The sequence below is a fragment of the Eupeodes corollae genome, chromosome 1 (assembly GCF_945859685.1).
Source record: "Eupeodes corollae chromosome 1, idEupCoro1.1, whole genome shotgun sequence".
Classification (NCBI taxonomy): domain Eukaryota; kingdom Metazoa; phylum Arthropoda; class Insecta; order Diptera; family Syrphidae; genus Eupeodes; species Eupeodes corollae.
In genome coordinates this window covers 309,606,428-309,624,063 of record NC_079147.1, presented here as the reverse complement: position 1 = coordinate 309,624,063, position 17,636 = coordinate 309,606,428, and the positions used below count along the sequence as shown (strand labels likewise).

General features: G+C 31.3%; 1 protein-coding gene across 2 annotated transcripts in view; it reads right to left on the bottom strand.

The window, feature by feature from the left end:
* Nucleotides 1-17,636, bottom strand: part of LOC129942846 (prolactin-releasing peptide receptor) — a 141,751-nt gene that overhangs the window by 81,383 nt on the left and 42,732 nt on the right. Inside the window, exon 1 of one of the 2 annotated variants that reach the window (XM_056051941.1) lies at nucleotides 10,939-11,737. The exons of the other annotated variant lie outside the window; for it this stretch is intronic. The gene's annotated coding sequence lies outside the window, so the exon portion shown is untranslated. Of the gene's footprint in view, nucleotides 1-10,938; nucleotides 11,738-17,636 lie in introns of those variants that run through there. 2 annotated transcript variants of the gene reach the window in all.

The window sequence follows — 17,636 nt, the reverse complement described above, 5'->3', positions numbered from 1 at the left end:
CAAAAAGTTCAAAAATGACTTCATAAATATATCGTGGCCTTTCTGATCGTAAAATCGAAAGAGAAATTCTAAGTAGATCCAAAACAGATATTCAAACGGTGTTAGACTAATTTTAAAATCCAACTCCAACCTTGTTTCGCAAAAAAAAAATTCAAGGAACCACCGTTAGATGCAGCCCATAAGTCAGCACGGCTGCAATGAGCTGAATGTCAAAAAAAGCTGGACTCAAGAGTGGAGAAAAGTTCCGTTTAGTAATGAAAAAAAATGTTATTTCAATGGTCCAGATGGATTTCAATCAAACATCAAACAGAAGTGAGGATAAGTCGCAACTATCGTTGGTGATAGCTTAATGGTTTGGGCAGCTTTTTTTTGCAAATGGAGAGACTGAAACTGCATTTGTGCCTGGAAGCTTGACCTCAGAAATGCATGCTGAGTTGTTAGAAGAAGCTATAGTTGAGAGAGCTGAATAGTTATGCAGAAGTGACTTCATATTCCTGTAGGATAACACTCCTATCCACTTCTCTGGAAGGGTAAAAGACTGGTTTGAGGAGAAACAAATAACATTTCTCGATTGGCAGTCTTCAATTAACGATTTAAATCCTATAAGGAATCTCTTGGGAATACTATCCAGGCGTTTTTTTTTTTTGCCAACTGGAGCATATTTAACAACATTTAAGAGCTTTGAGACGCAATAATTGAACAATTGGCGGCAATTACAACCGCGGAACTGAAAAAGATTGTGCAATGCATGTCAAGACGAATAGTATCGGTTGTAAGTGGTGGGTCTACAAAATATTGATTTAATTAATTTAAATTTTCTGACCACCAACTCACCGTTGTTTTTAGTAAAAACGTAAATCTTTTTACTTTATTTTTCAAGAATTTTAATTTAATTTTAAACGAAAAATGAATACATTTATATTATTCTTAACAACTTTGAGTACATTTGGTTATTCCATAAAAATCTATGGCTATGTTGCATACAGCAAACAAAAAATGCCTCAAAACCATGTGATTTTATGTTAGTTTCCTTTACTGTATATTTAGAGTTTGAGAACTTTTTGAGAAAAAAATAATAACAACTATAACCGATTAATAAAGGTGTACTCAAAATTATAATGCAAACACACAAAACCATGCACAATTAAAAATAAATTCTCATGAAAAAATTAAAAGACACGTCTTGTCTTGAAGAAAGCTTTATTACAAGTGATCTTTTCTTATTCAAAAATTAACAGTTCTGTCCAAGAGAGTACATAACATATTGATACGTACATATTATATACAAAATAAAGCATTCGATTTTACAGTAGCAGTAATAATTATATAATGCATTTCTATGAGAACGTTGTGTACATAAATAATATAAATTGTGTACTAAAAATTAGAAATGTGTACAGGGTGATCGGGTTTCATTATTCCTAGATTATCTCTTACGCAACTGACCATATTTTAATTGATGTGAAAAATACAATTTGCCTTATTTCATTTGATTTTTTAACTTAGTGAAAATTTGAAAATTTCGAAATTGGCTATTTCAATTTTTTTAGCTTGACTATTTATCAAAACCAGAATTAATCTTTTGTAAAACATTATAGTATACAAAAATTGTATGTTGGGAATTTTCATTCGTACCAATTTTAGCAATCCAACATCTAAATCAATTCGAGTGACGTATTTTCTTAAGGATAGTCGATGTTTTTTTTTGGGCTTCACTCTACTTCTACCATTCCTTGACGATATTGTTTGGGTTTTTTAATATGCACCCACGAAACACGATTCTGACGCCCTCATTAGATTAGGAACAGACCTCAATTTATATTTTCGGCCTTACTATTATAAAATATTTTAAGTGTATTTTAAAATTGACTTGTAAGTTTTTCATTTTTAAAAATAACAATTCTCAAGTTTTAGTATTTCAGCACCTTAAGTTCGCTCGCTCCAATTTTATTGTTTTTTGATTTTTGAAGACCTTCACTTTTTTCACATCAGAAATTTGTCAAATTAGCCTATTCCTGAAATAATAAATTTTACTTAAATCGAAAAAAGTTTTGGCTTTTAAGAAATATCTTAAACTTTTTGTTGCGGTAGTCGTTTGAGAAAAGAATACAGTTTTGAAAAAAATCAAGTGCACAGATGAAGCCATATGGTTCAAGTTATGTGTCTACTGTTAAAGTGCAATCGGTCCATAGAAACATGCTTTTTCTGATCAATATTGGTATATAAAGTTACACCCAAGGGGGTAATTTCCCCCTTCTATTCGAATTATTTAATATTTTTAAATTGTTCATTACATGATTTTTGACAAATGAAAATGTTTTCTTGTCCTTTTTATTTTGAAACGTATGCAAATGAAAACAAAATTACCAATTAGGAAAAACTTGATATATTTGGGGTGCTCATCTTGTGAAAACCAGGGCTTAGTGGATTACAACTCTAAATCATGAGAAATGTCAGGAATAGATGGAACCTACAGTTTTCATGCCGATGTTAAAGGGCTAATTCTGAGAATACCTTTTTGTGGCCAGAATTGCTCTTAAGGGAGTTGTCAATTCCTCGCAAGAAGCAGTACACTTGGCACAGAAAAGGATTGAACTTAGATCTCTATCTAATCTTTGGTAAAATATGAAAAACCAATAATTTTTGGAAGACTTAAGTAGTATCAAATTGATAAGTCATCTATTCCAAAGTCTTCATTTGACATCGACAAATATTTGAAATTCCTAAATTAAAAAAATTAAAGTCATAAAGAACTATTTTCTGTGCTAGGAGAAACCAAAATTATTTTTAAAATATTTCTCAAATTGGTGGAAACTCATGGAAAACAATTTAAAATAAATTATTGTTTTATCATTGTTAGAGCAACTCTCATTCCAATCCCCATTTGAAATTCTGTTCTTAAATATTTATTTTACTTTTTGTTGTCTAATCCGAAATTAATATTCAATTAGAAGCAACATAATAATTAAAAAGAGTCTGTACCACTAATCTAATTGAAGAAAACATCTCAGAGTCTTAGGCACGTTGAAGGACTTATACATAAAATCCAAAGACCTAATTAGTACTAACTCCTGAGTATCGACATCTTCTCCAAAAAGGTAAATACATATATTTATTTCTCATAATTAATTTTGACCATTTCTATAGAAATACATTGATCCCGGATTATTTTCGAGGAGACTTAAATTCTTCTTCAGACAATTCTTTTTTGTAATCATATCTTAAGCTCCTATACTCTTCTTAAGGCTTCAAATAATAAAGAAATAAACTGTATTTTTCTTCAATTTAACCTCTTCAGGTTTGAAACCAATGAATTCGAGGAGGAAGGTTGAAAATTTGAAAGTCAATTAAGAAAATGAATTTCTCACATTTAATGCAGCTTAACCGTTCCGATAAGTCTCCCTCCACAAATCCTACGTGTGTTGATGGTTTTTGATCACAAAAGGGTTCTTCGATGAAAACTTTCATTATTATTACAAACTATACATGTGAATGTATCTGTATGTATATGTAGCTCTTTGTGGAAAGCGTTCGTTGATAGGTTTATGGTAGTGTTCTTGTCCATGGTTTTTGGGTTAAAGTTTGTCTGATGGCATTTATGGTGCGTGTTGGAGGTTCAGCTTCATAAATAAAAGGATTCACCTGGAATCTATATATGGAGCTACTGTTTTGAGTGATTGTTGGTGTTTTGTGTTCTTTTGCATGTGTGAACATCATCAACAAATTAAATTGGATGCTTTGTTGGGTTAAGCTTTGTAAAAGTCCCTGGATCAAAATTGATTGCGTCGAATGTGCGAAAGCCGGTAGGTATACATCACACAGAGAGATCTACTTTGAAATACCTCGTAAAATAAATGGCCCCTAAAGTAGTTAGCTACAAAATAATAAAATAAAAATAAAACTTTTGCCTGGTATTTACATACTAAAGTGATTCACTTATAGGATAGAAGCAGGTTGTGTTTTATCAGCAACAGGGGGATCTATCAATATGCGCATTAATTTAAGGCAGCTGTTTATATTTTTTGTTGCTTCGCTTCGCTTCGAGTTGACCCGGTTACCAACGACGTCGAGCAAGTATTTAATAAATAAATTAGCATCTGGACTTGGACTGAGTGAGTTTTTTAAATTTTGTTTGATACTTGCAGCACATGTGGGCGCAATGATATTTTCTTTTAATCCTTAAAAAAACGGATGTATGTGAAATGTTTTTTTTTAGCATCCGCAAAGGAAAAATTTCCTTTCAATCTAACCCAAATCCTGAAAAATATAACTTGCTCCGTTTTTCTACCCTAAATATTTTGTGTCTATTCTTGTGGAATTCCGTTTGAAATTTGAAACAAAAAATATTGAAATAGTTCAACTCGTTTGAATTGTTTCAATTATTTTAGCTACACCAAAAGAACCAATGAACAAAAACATTGATGTTGCTAATTTGCACAAAAAATGTTGTGGATTTTAATTTAAAAAAGAAAAACATTAATTTTCATTGAAATATTTGTATAAAAATAACGTAACCTTAATTTCCGAAAACCAAACCAAAAACTAATAAAATCGTTTAACTAAAGTCCCTTAACTTTATCCCACAAAAAATAGTTTAGAAACATTTAAACCAAAGGTATTTGTGAAATGAAAGGGTACGAGTTAATGATTTGTATTTGATTGAATATCAATGCAGAATTTTTAACCACACCTATTGTTCAAGTTTTTTCACCTTATGAAATGAACATAGTTGAAGAAGTCAAATCAGGTCCTTTGAGAATTGATTTTAATGAAGGTTAATGACTTTTAAAACATTTTTTTACTCTAGGACACTGGACAAAATTAAATGCGCATTTTGGTTTAAGTATAATTAATTAAGACTGAAGATATTTGAGTATACCTTTATCTTTGAAAAATACATTAATTTAATGTAATCGAACAAAAGGAATAAGAGTATTTAAATAAAAATTGCCAAATTGGTAAAAATTGGTTTTCGACTAAAAAGTTAAAAAAACAAAATTGAAACCAAACTTGTTTCTCAAATTCAAAATAAATTTGCTTACCTTGCGTTAATTTTGTTAACAAAATTCAATTGACAATTTATTTTACTAAAAACCTACAAAAACAACATAAAATTGATAAGAAATGATTTTCGATACAAGTGTTTTGAAAACAAAAAAAAAGATATTTACTTCAAATTTGTTTACCACACAAAAAAATATTGTTTTTAATGTTTTGTAAACTTTTTGAAAATCTACAGATGGACACGGATAAGAAATTACCAGTGTGCCAAAGTGCTTGTGTACGTACATTCGGGAAGCTTTTTCTTCGTCAGTATCTCAAGAACCAGTGGTGGAGATATCGGCTTTAAATACATTTATTTTATACAGATAATAATGGCAAAAAGACGCAGAAAGGGCTCTCAAGAAAATTCAGTGCGTGTTTTTTTTGCCATAGCAATTAAAAAAAAAATGAACATTTTGATTAACCCTAAATATCTCAATAATTAAAGACTACTAAAGCAAGAAAAATCGACAGACAGGAAGGGAAGTTATCAGTGTGGGTCGTACCTAAGTCTTTTTTTTTCATTTAAATCTGGAATTGTATTGTCCAATTCTACAGACTTGGGCTTCATTATGTGTATATCTTTAAAATTGTGCGAAAGGGTTATGTTTGCGATAGAGCAAGAGCGCCGTGAAAATTTGTTTGACAAATATTGGATTTTATCTAAATCCTAAAGCTGGACGAATATTTTAATCAAGGTGATCGAAACTCTGGCTGGAATTAAATTCCTTTATTCAAAAATGAAACCTTAATAGAATACAAATGTGTAGCAGTAAAAAAAAAAACAGTACAGCGTGACGTTTTTTTGCCAAAGAGTTTTCATTAAGTATTTCCGACATAAAAAAAAAACTGATGGTGCCTGGAAAAAGCTAAACTTCTGCCTACATAAAAAGCTTTTAAATGATGACATGAAATGTGGTAGAAGATAAAAAATATAAAACAAGAATTCTATGACCAACACATGTGTAGTTTTTTAATAAACTAAAATAAAGACTATCAATTGAATAAAGGTTTTTTTGATGGTTTTGCTTTAATTAGTCTTTCACAAGACTATAATAAAATCGTCTATTGATTTTCTTCAAAACACATTTAAATGCAATAGCAGTCTTACATCTATTTTAATAAGTTTCTTTTAAACTAGTTTTATGGCAAAACTGATTAACAGGAGTTTCGAGTTTTAAATTTCTCAAAAATTTAATTTAAATATATTTATATATATTATTAACTTCCCATAGGAAGTTATTGTAATGGGTCCGATTTGTCAAATTGAAAATTTTGACTTTTCTCGTCGTTTCAAGGTCCCTAAAGTCGAAATAAAAGATTTTTAGAAAGATGTCTGTGCGTGCGTGTGTACGTACGTTTGTACGTCCTTACGTCCGTACGTTCGCGACGTTTTTTTCGTCCTCCATAGCTCAAGAACCAAAAGAGATATCGACTTCAAATAAATTTTGTTATACAGATAATAAGACAGAAAGATGCAGAAAGGGCTCTCAAGAAAATTGCGTGGGTGGTTTTTTTTACCATAGCAATTTAAAAAAAGGTGAACATTTTACCCTAAATATCTTACGAACCAAAAACGCTAGAGACTTGAATTAAATTTTATATAATATATTGTAACGTGATATCAAAAAGGTATATTTTTTGAAAAAAAATCCATTTAACGGTTTTTTTATAAATCAAAAAAACTGAAAAAAAAATTTGTCACCTCCAATATTTTACGACTAAAATATCATTTCATCTCCATCTTATAAAATTTTAAGAAAAATCGAATTGACAGTTTTTTTTATAAAAAATAAAAATCTAAAAAAAACGTTACTCAAAGTTAGTAAAAATTGAATATTGATTCAAATATCTTTTCAAAAACTTGAAATTTAGGCTTCAAACTTGTTTTAACTTATAAGAAATATTGTTTTTAACATTTTGAAAAATCTTGAGAAAAATCGAATTGACAGTTTTTTTACAAAAAATAAAAACCTAAAAAAATTTAATAAAAGTTGGTTAAAATTGATTTTCGATTCAAATATCTTTTTAAAACTTTAAGATATTGGCTTTAATTTACTTTTATCTTTCAAAAAATATTGGTTTCAACATTCAGTAACATTTTGAAAAAAATCGAATTTACATTTTTTTACAAAAAATTGAAAACCGAAAAAATTAACAATAGTTGGTAAAAAATGATTTTTGACTCAAATATCTTTTCAAACATTTTATATAATAGCTTCTGACTAATTTTTACTTATAAGAAATATTGTTTTCAACATAGGGACAAATTTTGAGAAAAATCGAATTGACAGTTTTTTTACAAAAAATAAAAACCTAAAAAAAAAATTCTATAAAAGTTGGTAAAAATTGATTTTCGACTCAAATATCTTTTCCAAAATTTGAAATATTGGCTTCAAACTTATTTTATTTCACAGAAAATATTGTTTTCGATATTCAGTAACTTTTATATAACAATCCAACTGTCTGTTTTTTCATAAAAAATTAAATCTACATAAAATAGTACTCAAATTTGGTAAACATTTATACGAGTACATATAGAGAAACTTTTAAGCAAGACAAATCGACAGACGGGATGGGACGTTATCAGTGTGGGTCGTATCCCAGCCTCTTTTTTTGATTGGGATCTGAATCAAATTTTTAAAAATCTTAAAACTCAAAACTCCTTTAAATCTTGTTTTGTGATAAAGGCAAGTTAAATAAATCGAATTCGATACTAAGATAAAGAAGGAGGAAAAGTCGGTCCCACAAATATCTCACACTTTTTGCGAGTGTTACTATTAACTGATAGTTGAGCCGAGGCCTTTTCAAACTTAATGACCATTTTTTTGAGTCTCCTTTATTCGAGATTTGTTTTTATCTTATCATCAACAATAACTGTGGTATAACTAAATTGAATTTGAAAGTTCCATATTATCGCTACATTGACGTACGACACTTGTCCGTCATAGACATTTCCTAAAATTTTTAATAAACTTTTTGATAATCAATATAATTATTTATTTAAAAATTACCCACCTGATAGAATATCTGAGAATTGATAAGAATAATAATTGGTCTTTGAAAGAAGATGATCTGCGCCGATGTCGTCTTTCAAAACAATGGACATCACAAGTTTTGAAAACAAAATATACATTTATTTTAGTGCACATTCATGATATTTGAACGACCCAAGAGGTACACAACTTTCAAATTACCAGACAAATTATTGAACAAGGAAAAAAATTCTATATAATAATTAAGCTTTTTTTCAATAGCAGTTTGGATGCTTTAATAGAAAAGTGGATTTGTTTCTTTTTTTAGACTTTAAGTTCGACTGAATTCCAATTCAAAAGCGTAAGGTTAAACGATAGTTAAATTTAATAAATTTTACAGTGTGCAAAGAAAATGGCACTAAAAAATAAAGGAAAATTCTATTGATGATTATACAATATCCTTTTTTCCAAAATTATTAATTATGAAAAACCTTCATTAAAATGAAAAATTTAAAGCTTTCAATTGATATTCCTAAAAATTGAATTTGTCCATATCTGGAACCGCTAAAGATACGATTTTCTTGAGGCTCAGGACCTTAGCTTTAAAGGTTACTGTCATTGTAATATCAAGAAACTTTAAACTACAAAAATATTGTGCTCTGTTAAGATTTTTTTCAGTCACAAAAACCAAACAAGCCAAGTTTTTAAAATATGCTTCTTCAAAACTGCTAACAAAATATATCACAATTATTTTAATGATAATCTTGATCTTCTAGGTACAGTTTAAATCATAAAGAATATCATTTTAGTTATGAAAATTTTCATTAAAACGACTTATAAGTCTTTATTATGTTATAAAGTTGTGGTTGGGATTCCGCATACAAACTCGGATTTTAGGTATTTATATGTTCAAATACAAACATACCTTTTTTCAACATTATTTTTATATTTTTCACAATATCTTTCTAAAACTTTCTTAGACGGCGAATTTGTTATTGTTCGCGTTTTTCAAAAAAAAAAACAATTTGCTATAAATGCTTCAACATTTTAAAAGGTTTATGTAGGACAGGTGAAGACTAATAGTTTGTCGAAAAGTAAATAAGATGTCGACAATATTAAAATAAAATATTGAATACAGATGTTACTTGAAAAATCAATTTGAATTCTATTTAAAAAAAAATGACACCATTTATTTACAAAGCCACAAATGGAATATTGAAAAGCTTAGACGCAGTTGAAGTTGAATGCTTTATTGAATTGAAACAAACAGTTCTTCATCAGAAACTTTATATATTTTTATCTGAATCTTTTCAAGCCAAAAGTGTGAAGGAGATACAATTATTGTAAGACGTCAAAATACATAGCATAATATTTTTTTTTTCAAAACTCAATACTCAATATAATGAAAACAGGTTAGTCATTTTCTTAAATATAACTATCTTAGTAAGAACATCAAAAAAAAATTAGGTGGCTCAGCAGTCCGTTAAGAACTAGGGCCTAGTGACTTGCAACTCTAAACTATTCCTGTGTGCGAGTAAAGCTGTCGGGGAGTTTAAAGTTTATAAGCCGAGTCCAAACGGCTAATTAGAGGAAGCATTTGACAAGAATTACTCTTAGAGGATTCTTAAGAGTACCTACTCGTGAAAAAAAAACTTTAGAACTCATATGCAGGGTTTGAAGCTAAGACCTTTGGGATGAGAGTCCTACTCACTAAATATCACGTCACGGGTACTGTATACACAAATTAAATTTTTACAATAATGCACATATTTTGCAAAGATTAGATTTATATTCATAGCAGAAGTTCATATACGTGGTATAAAAAAGCAATTTTCAGCCAAAGCAACAAAACTCTGGCTTCCCTCATATATCATGTATTGCATGCGTGCAGAAAGCTTAAAATAATAATTTCCTTGAATTTGTGAAAAGCACCTGAATAGTGTTTTATTTTTCATTAACCACACGTTCTAACTACACTGGTGCTTATTTATATTCATTCTGAGATGGATATATTGCTAACCACAGAATATTTAAAGAGCCATTTGTTCCAGTAAAATATATTTAAAAAGGGTCCTGTGCGAGGAGACGAGTAGAATGAATGACTATGGCTCTCCTTAAAGGCGAACCTCAAAATATATTCAGCCTTAAAACTTCACATACATTATTTTCAACACAATTTTTGTTGTTGCTGTTGTTGTTTTAAATACATACTATACCTACCTTGGAAAACATTCATCAAATATATACAAAAGTACACTAAATACAAGGTACGAGTAGGTAAGTAAAGTTTGACGTCTGTGTCTTAATTTAAATTCAAAAGTTGTAAGGAGGAATGTCCTAGATTTATGTGTTTATCTCTGTTAAACAGTTCGAAAAGGGTCAAACTTTAATGATAAAAGAGGTATATCCAGCAGTTAATATAGGAGTACAGGTACGCGGCTTCGAAAGGTAACCTCAAGTCGTCCTTATTCCCTAGAGAAACATGTCCCATATCGAATATATGAAAAGTGTCTTACTATAGAAAAAGGTGACTTAATTAATTACACAGCCATTAAGTGTATATGATGTCAAGACTTCCAAATTAATTCACCTTCAAGTCAACAACCACCTTAAATGTTAACATAGATGAGCAATCAAAAAACTGAAATTGGTGCTTTACTCGAAACTGTACACAACAAACAAATTTGCATACAAATCGATTTCTGTAAATTCGTTCCCCAATCTTCTGTTCCATTGGAAAAAACAACATTGATCTTTTTCAACTATTGACAGATAGATAGACATTTGAAAGCTCAAAATAACAAATATCATCCAATTTCACCCCACAAAGTATGCAAATATATAATATATACTGTTATATAGTATTTCCGTATATTGAGAATAGCAACTTGTATAAGAAATGCCCAATCTCAACACCTACCTGTGCTGGATATCGTTGTTAGTTGTTTTGATGTTTCAGGACACCCCAAAGGATTCCTGAAAAAGATTAATGAAGCTAAAGACGATCCTGATGGTACTCTTTTCCACCTCCATTCACACTTATTCTTGAAGTTTATTTAAAACTTTGTGATTTCTGTTTTCTTCTTTCTTTTTGTATTTTCAAAAACACTCACAATCACTTTAAGCCAGAACTCTTGGTTCTTTGAAACAGAAAGGTATTCATTAAATTTTAAATTATTTCTACAGCATCGCAGGTATAGAAAAATGCATTTTCACTTTGACAGATTATCACTCTCAGAATGACAGCTCCTTTCAATTCACTTGACACGTAATTTCTTACTCCGTGTTGCTTTGTTCTTCGCGAAACGCGAAACACTATCCTTTACACTGAGGAGGTACTGAGGGCAGGAGAACAAAAACACACAAAAAGAGCGAGACTTAAAAATAAACAGGATTCAAAACAACCGTCTGAAAGCCTGGTGAAGGACAAAGTGCATTTAACTTGATTGACAGGCAAAACTGAATGAGTTTTATAATTGCTTCGTGCAAAACACTTAACGGTAAAAAATGAAATTAAGATGGCGGCCAACCACGAATGACAAACGGTCACATTTCAATTCAAATCCCATTGCAGTTTTTTGTTTTCTTTTTTATTTTTTAATCGAAATCCATCCGGATGTTGAGTTTAAAAAAAATACTCAAAACAATTCCCGCCCTGTTTTCGGAACGGAATCACCAAGTTAAGAAATTCATCCGGAAAGGTGTACCGTGTCCTTTGATGATCTTCAGATAACTGATTTGTTAAAGATACACGTTTTTCAAACAACAGGTCGTGGCAGAAGCGATAGCAATGGCATCAACTGATAACAGAAGGTTTTGAAACATCGCATGGCACGAAAAGCTCTGGCCGAGTCGAACTCATTGCGCAGGAGTGGAAATTTGAGTGAAAGCTTCTTAGGAATGGAATTGGGGGTTGATTGGGTTCAAGTGTTCGTCTTGCGATGTTTATGTTTGTTTATTGTGATACGAACATCAACTTCTAATGAAAACAAGATTGAAGTTCTAAAACGTGTGAATTTTAAGGCACTGTGCAGTTTGCAACACAGGTCATATCCCTTCGAAATGGTTGAGTGGCTTTTAAAGTTGCAATCCGAAAGGTGTTAAAATTTATATTCAAGGAGGTGTATTTCTTACACTTATCATCTTCTTCTCTTTTGCTTTTGTTCATTATATTGGTCCATAATGTGTCAGGGAGAGTCCCTGAAAAAAACACATGTGGTGTATTTATTTAACCCAAAACTAAAATCCACGGATTGAAATACATTTCTCTTTATTTAGACACATGTATGGAGCCTTCCAGCACTACTGGAGCCAACCCTCTGTGCAGGCGATACATTTCGAGAAAATATTGACTTTCCTAATGCATCTCCTGTGTCGGGTTGAGCGAGTAAATTTGCTATCAAAATACAAACAAATGTTAGACATGGATATTTGTTTCGTGTTGATTTTCGTAAAATTCGAAGAAAATGTTCAAATGCATCGGATTGAGAATCATATTCGAAAAGCAAACATTAAATTATAATCAAAAAGGTATCTTCCCAGAAAACATTACGAACGTAGCTGCAGAAATAACTTCTCATTCAAGGAAGGAATTCATAATCAAAATCAAACTAAATTCACATTAAGTCCACACCATTTAACTTATTCCTGGGATGGTGTACGAGTATTTTAAGAGACAAATATAGAAATAGAAAAACAGAAGAATGAGAATAAAGGAAGAAAGGCAGAATTGAGGGCTTTTATTCAAAAACAATCGACATGGAAGCATCACATTGACCAATCCATTGCCATGCCATTTGCTGGTCAAGAGACCCAGTCTGTCTGTCACCCGACTATTATTTGGTGTCGCCAACTCCTATATAGATGATTCATATACCGTATATACTATCATAGTCTCCATTCTTTATTTATGTAAACTTATGGGAATTTTATAGACTTCTAAGGGCAAATTGAGGATAACCATTTGATTTACGATGCAAAGTCCTTTATTTAAAATTCTGTACAGCTATACCCGCCCACACCAGATATTCCATTCATCATATTTGAAAGCTTTGAAATTTCCGACATGATATCTCATAAGAATTTCTTTGTTACCATGCACTTGCCAAATCCTAGAATGATGACCATTAAAGTACATACTGGGTGAAAGAAGGTTGGGAAAGAAGTTTTGTTCGGGTGGAAACACAACAGTGCACTTTATGACGCAAATTGTTTTCTCCAAATAGAAAATGAAACTTGATATAGAATTTGTTTAGACTTTGTTGTTTTTGAGTTTGCTTGAATCTTAACCTCTCAGTCGAAAACAATTGGTATTGTTCATGATATTTTACTCGAAGGTGACAAACAAAAAAGACACACTTTTAGTCTTACGTGTGGTTCAGCACTCAGTATAGAGGTATAAAGCAAATGGGAATGTGGTCTATTCAGAAAAATTAATTGAAAGAGGTTTTTGTAATTATTTTGGTTTTTGTGTTATATGTATATGGACAATAGGACAAGCACTACTTTATAGAAGGAATTTATTTGTCTAGACAGATGAATGCATTGGTACTATGTGAAGTGTTCCTGTTAAATGCTTCTTTAAGTGTGCTTGCTGCAGTTTCCTAGGCAAAATATTTAATAATATGCTCCTAGCTTTATCTCATTATTTTGTTCAACTTACCTTCTCGTAAAGGCTTTTCTTTTGATATGAAGAGGAAATTATTCCAATACAGTCCTGGCTGTAATTCAAGTAGGAACGAAAATTGAATCATTTCTGTAATAGATGTTTTCTAATGTTTGGCTACATTCCATATTTATAAACCTATTTTCCCTTAGTCCAAATACAAAGATATTAAAACCTTCAGTGCAGGAATGCTCTATCAAGCACTTAGTCTACTTTTGCCTTGCACTTCTAGTTAGGCCAATGAAATAAATCAAACATAATTGATTGTTGCTATCTATTGCACAAACTTAGCCAACATCATAACGACTTTTGTCATATCTCTTCTACTGTTTAAGCACTTTGTTAAAATATCCTTCATTTTCATAATTATTGTACATTTAAAATATCAAATATTAATGTATTTTTCAATTGTTGTTAAATCTTTTAATAAGTTGGATCATATATTCCAAAGCTTTTGTTAATAATGTTAATTTTTGTCTCAATCAATTAATTCTAATAATTCTTATTCAATCATCGAAATTTCAAGCAAAACATCCAAAACTTGCAAACATACTGTGACAAAAAAAAACATAAAATTTTAATTTGTAGATTGTTTAGTATTTTAGGGTAACAGTCAAACCGCATGATTTGGTCTTATAAATAATCCCTGTTTTCGATCTGGAGGTCCAAACGCAACACTAAATAAAAACATGAAACTCCTAGGCAACGGCCTAGTCACGGATAAAGCTTCGGTTCCCATCGATCACCGAAATTAAGAATCAGTGAGCGTGGTAAGTAGACAGACCGCTTCGAAACCTACCGCTTGCTGTTGTCATGTGTTCTTTCTGTCTGTTCTTCTTCCTCTTCTGTCCTTCTGTCTTAAATTATTGTCTTGTGTTGTTATCACCTTACAAAGTCTAGTCGCTCAAGGTGCTAAGTTCTCTACCCTGTACATTTATGTGCTGCGTAGTGTGTAATGTAATGAAAATCGTAAGCTTTTTTCAAGATTTTCTGATTTTAACCCTGATCAATAAGTTTCTTCACCATAAATAAACTCTACGATCTTATTTTTATTTCGAGCCCCATTCCGTCTTCTTATACCCAATACTTTCTGAAATAAAAAAACAAAAGTGTATCTTACTTTAAGATTGTATTTTTTAAACTTTGGGCAAAACCTAGTTTTATAAAGTAACTGCAAAAATGGGTTATTGGCTTTCAGAAAACATATACGAGGGGTACCCAAAAAACGGGAATTTCGTCATAACTTTTTATTTTTTAATATTGTTGCACCAAATTTGTATCACCCTCCAAGTATTCTCTTTTGACCGCAATGCACTTCTGCAAACGATGCTTCTATTGTTTCAAACATTTTTCAAATTCATTTATTGAAATGCTCTTCAGACCTTCAAGCGATGTTTGTTTCACCTCCTCTACGGTAATAAAACGCTTTCCTTTCATGTCCTTTTTAAGTCTGGGGAACAAAAATAAATCACAATGTACCAGATCCGGTGAGTAGGGGGGTTAACAATTGGTGTCATTCCGTTTATAAGTTCCAAATATGCATTAACTCGACTCTCCTCTTGATTGCCCGTGAGAAGACGTGTGACAAGTTTGGCTGCAACTCGTTGCATGTGCAAATCTTCAGATAAAATCCTCTGAATTAAACTCCATGATATTCCACTCATTTCACTGAGTTGATCAATGATTGATTTTTTTCAACGTTTTCGTCATTTCTTGACGTAACGGGGCGTCCTGATCGGGGTTGGTCTTTAATTGACATTTCTCCAAATTTAAAACGGGAAAACCATTCGTAGACTCTGGTTTTACTTAGGGCAGCATCCCCATAAGCAGGCTTGAGTATTACAACTGTTTCCGTAGCAGATTTTCCAAACAGGAAGCAAAATTTCACAACCGCGCGTTGCTCTCATCGAAATGAAAAAAAGCGTTTCTTACGGGTGAAACAATATACTTACAGCAACAGAACTTCGCACACTTACTCATGAAACCCCTCCCTAAATCATACCTGGTCGAACAATGACTACCCCCAATCTCTGTCCCTACCACAGTTCGATTCCCGTTTCTTTTGGGTCCCTCCTCGTATTGTTTCGAATCTTTTATTTCGTAATCAACACATTTTTCTGATGGCCACGACACCAATAAAATTGAAAATAGGTCCTCCAAAATCGATGATTTTTAGTCATTTCTGTTATATCATTATGTTTTCTTCCAAAAGCGATGAATTTCTGCATTCGTATTTCGTGGTCGTTTTATAAAAAAAAACTATCCCGTATCGTTCACCAAAAACCATATTCGCCAGACTCATAGTACTATGTGACTTTTGGTTATTTGTTAACCTGAAGAGACACCGTTTTTAATCGTTAAAAGAGATTGAAATAGAACACGTTTTAAGAAAAAAAAATTTGGAAATTTCTTTTGCATACAAATATTTTGAAAAAATATCTGACTTTGAAATAAGTACTAAATATCAAACCACTATCAAATCAAAATACTACATATATCTGAGCGTATTTGCAAGAAGAAAATAAGAGATATGTTTTTCAGAACTAAAAGGATTTGAAAAAAAAATGCCACTTTTACACTTTCCGCCGAATTTAAGTTCAAAAGAAACCAGCTGACGTTGTTCTATCATAAAATTGAAGCAGCGTTAAAACACTTAAGGCTAACTTAAATAAATGTGTGTTTATTGCAGTAAGCTAACAGAAAACAATTTGTTGTGTATACGCCAAAGTCTACCACGGTGTTAACGTCTTTTAAAGTAGTGAGAAGAAATCTGTCCTTACTACAATTCCTGTTATAGACGTATGGATGCTAACCATTTAATTCGTTTAAACAAAACTGGCACTATACTACTAATAGGCTCGCTCGTCTAAAACAATATTTTTCATATCCTAAATTGAATGCTTGTTATAATATTTTCAGTATAAAGGTAGAATGTAAGACAGCATATCTCTGTAAATTGTGCAATCTAGGTTTAAATTATAAGAATTTCTGTTACAATAAAGATCTATCTATCTATATAATTGTCATCTTATAGTTCGTTAGTCCTTGGTGATCCTGATTAACTTTCGCAGTTAAATTAGGTATTAATTTAAAATCATATTTTCTAAATCAGTGCAGAAATACATAGATTCAAACAAATGTAGTGAATGAATTAAATTCGAGAGCTTCCCGACTTAGGATATAAGTATATGCATAATCCTTAAATAGAATATCTTCCGTGATACTTGTTAGCATACAACATCCTTGAACTATAGTTACCGTATTCTATTGTCATATAACATTTAATCTCATCCACATCCCCAATCCCCATCCACATGATGTGAGCAGCAGCGCACGTAAAGGCATTTTAACTTAAAAGAAGAAGAAAATATGTTACCTCATAACAATGCCATATCATTTCTGTAATATCCTCTGATGGTATTTCGTTTATTTTGTAATAAATTACCCGACAACCAGTGCAGAACCAGTATAAGGTACACACATATATGTTTACTTGTACACTAGGGTCTGTGGGTTGAGGTTTATTGGAAATCCTTAAGCCGCCAACGGAAACACTCCAAGGAAACGTATAAGAATATATATGTACATCTGAAGAAGTACGGGATTTCTTAACAATTTATGGCCGTATTCACATCAATGTTCCACAACTTCTTATATTTTTATGTTTGCATGTATGTAGCATAAGTATCGATATAGGAATAAGTATATTTGCGATTTACGTTTCACATAGCTCAAGATCCTTTTGCCAAATCGAATTAATGTTTTCTTTGTTACATCCTTAATATGACATTGGCTATATAAGCAAGTACCTATAGGCATAGGGTATTGTGCAAAATAGAATCAAAAACGAATACTAAATTAAAGACATTATTGGATTTACGAAAGATAATGATTTTATTTTGGTCTAATTGATTGAATTTTGAACCATTATTTATCCATGAAATACATTTTAC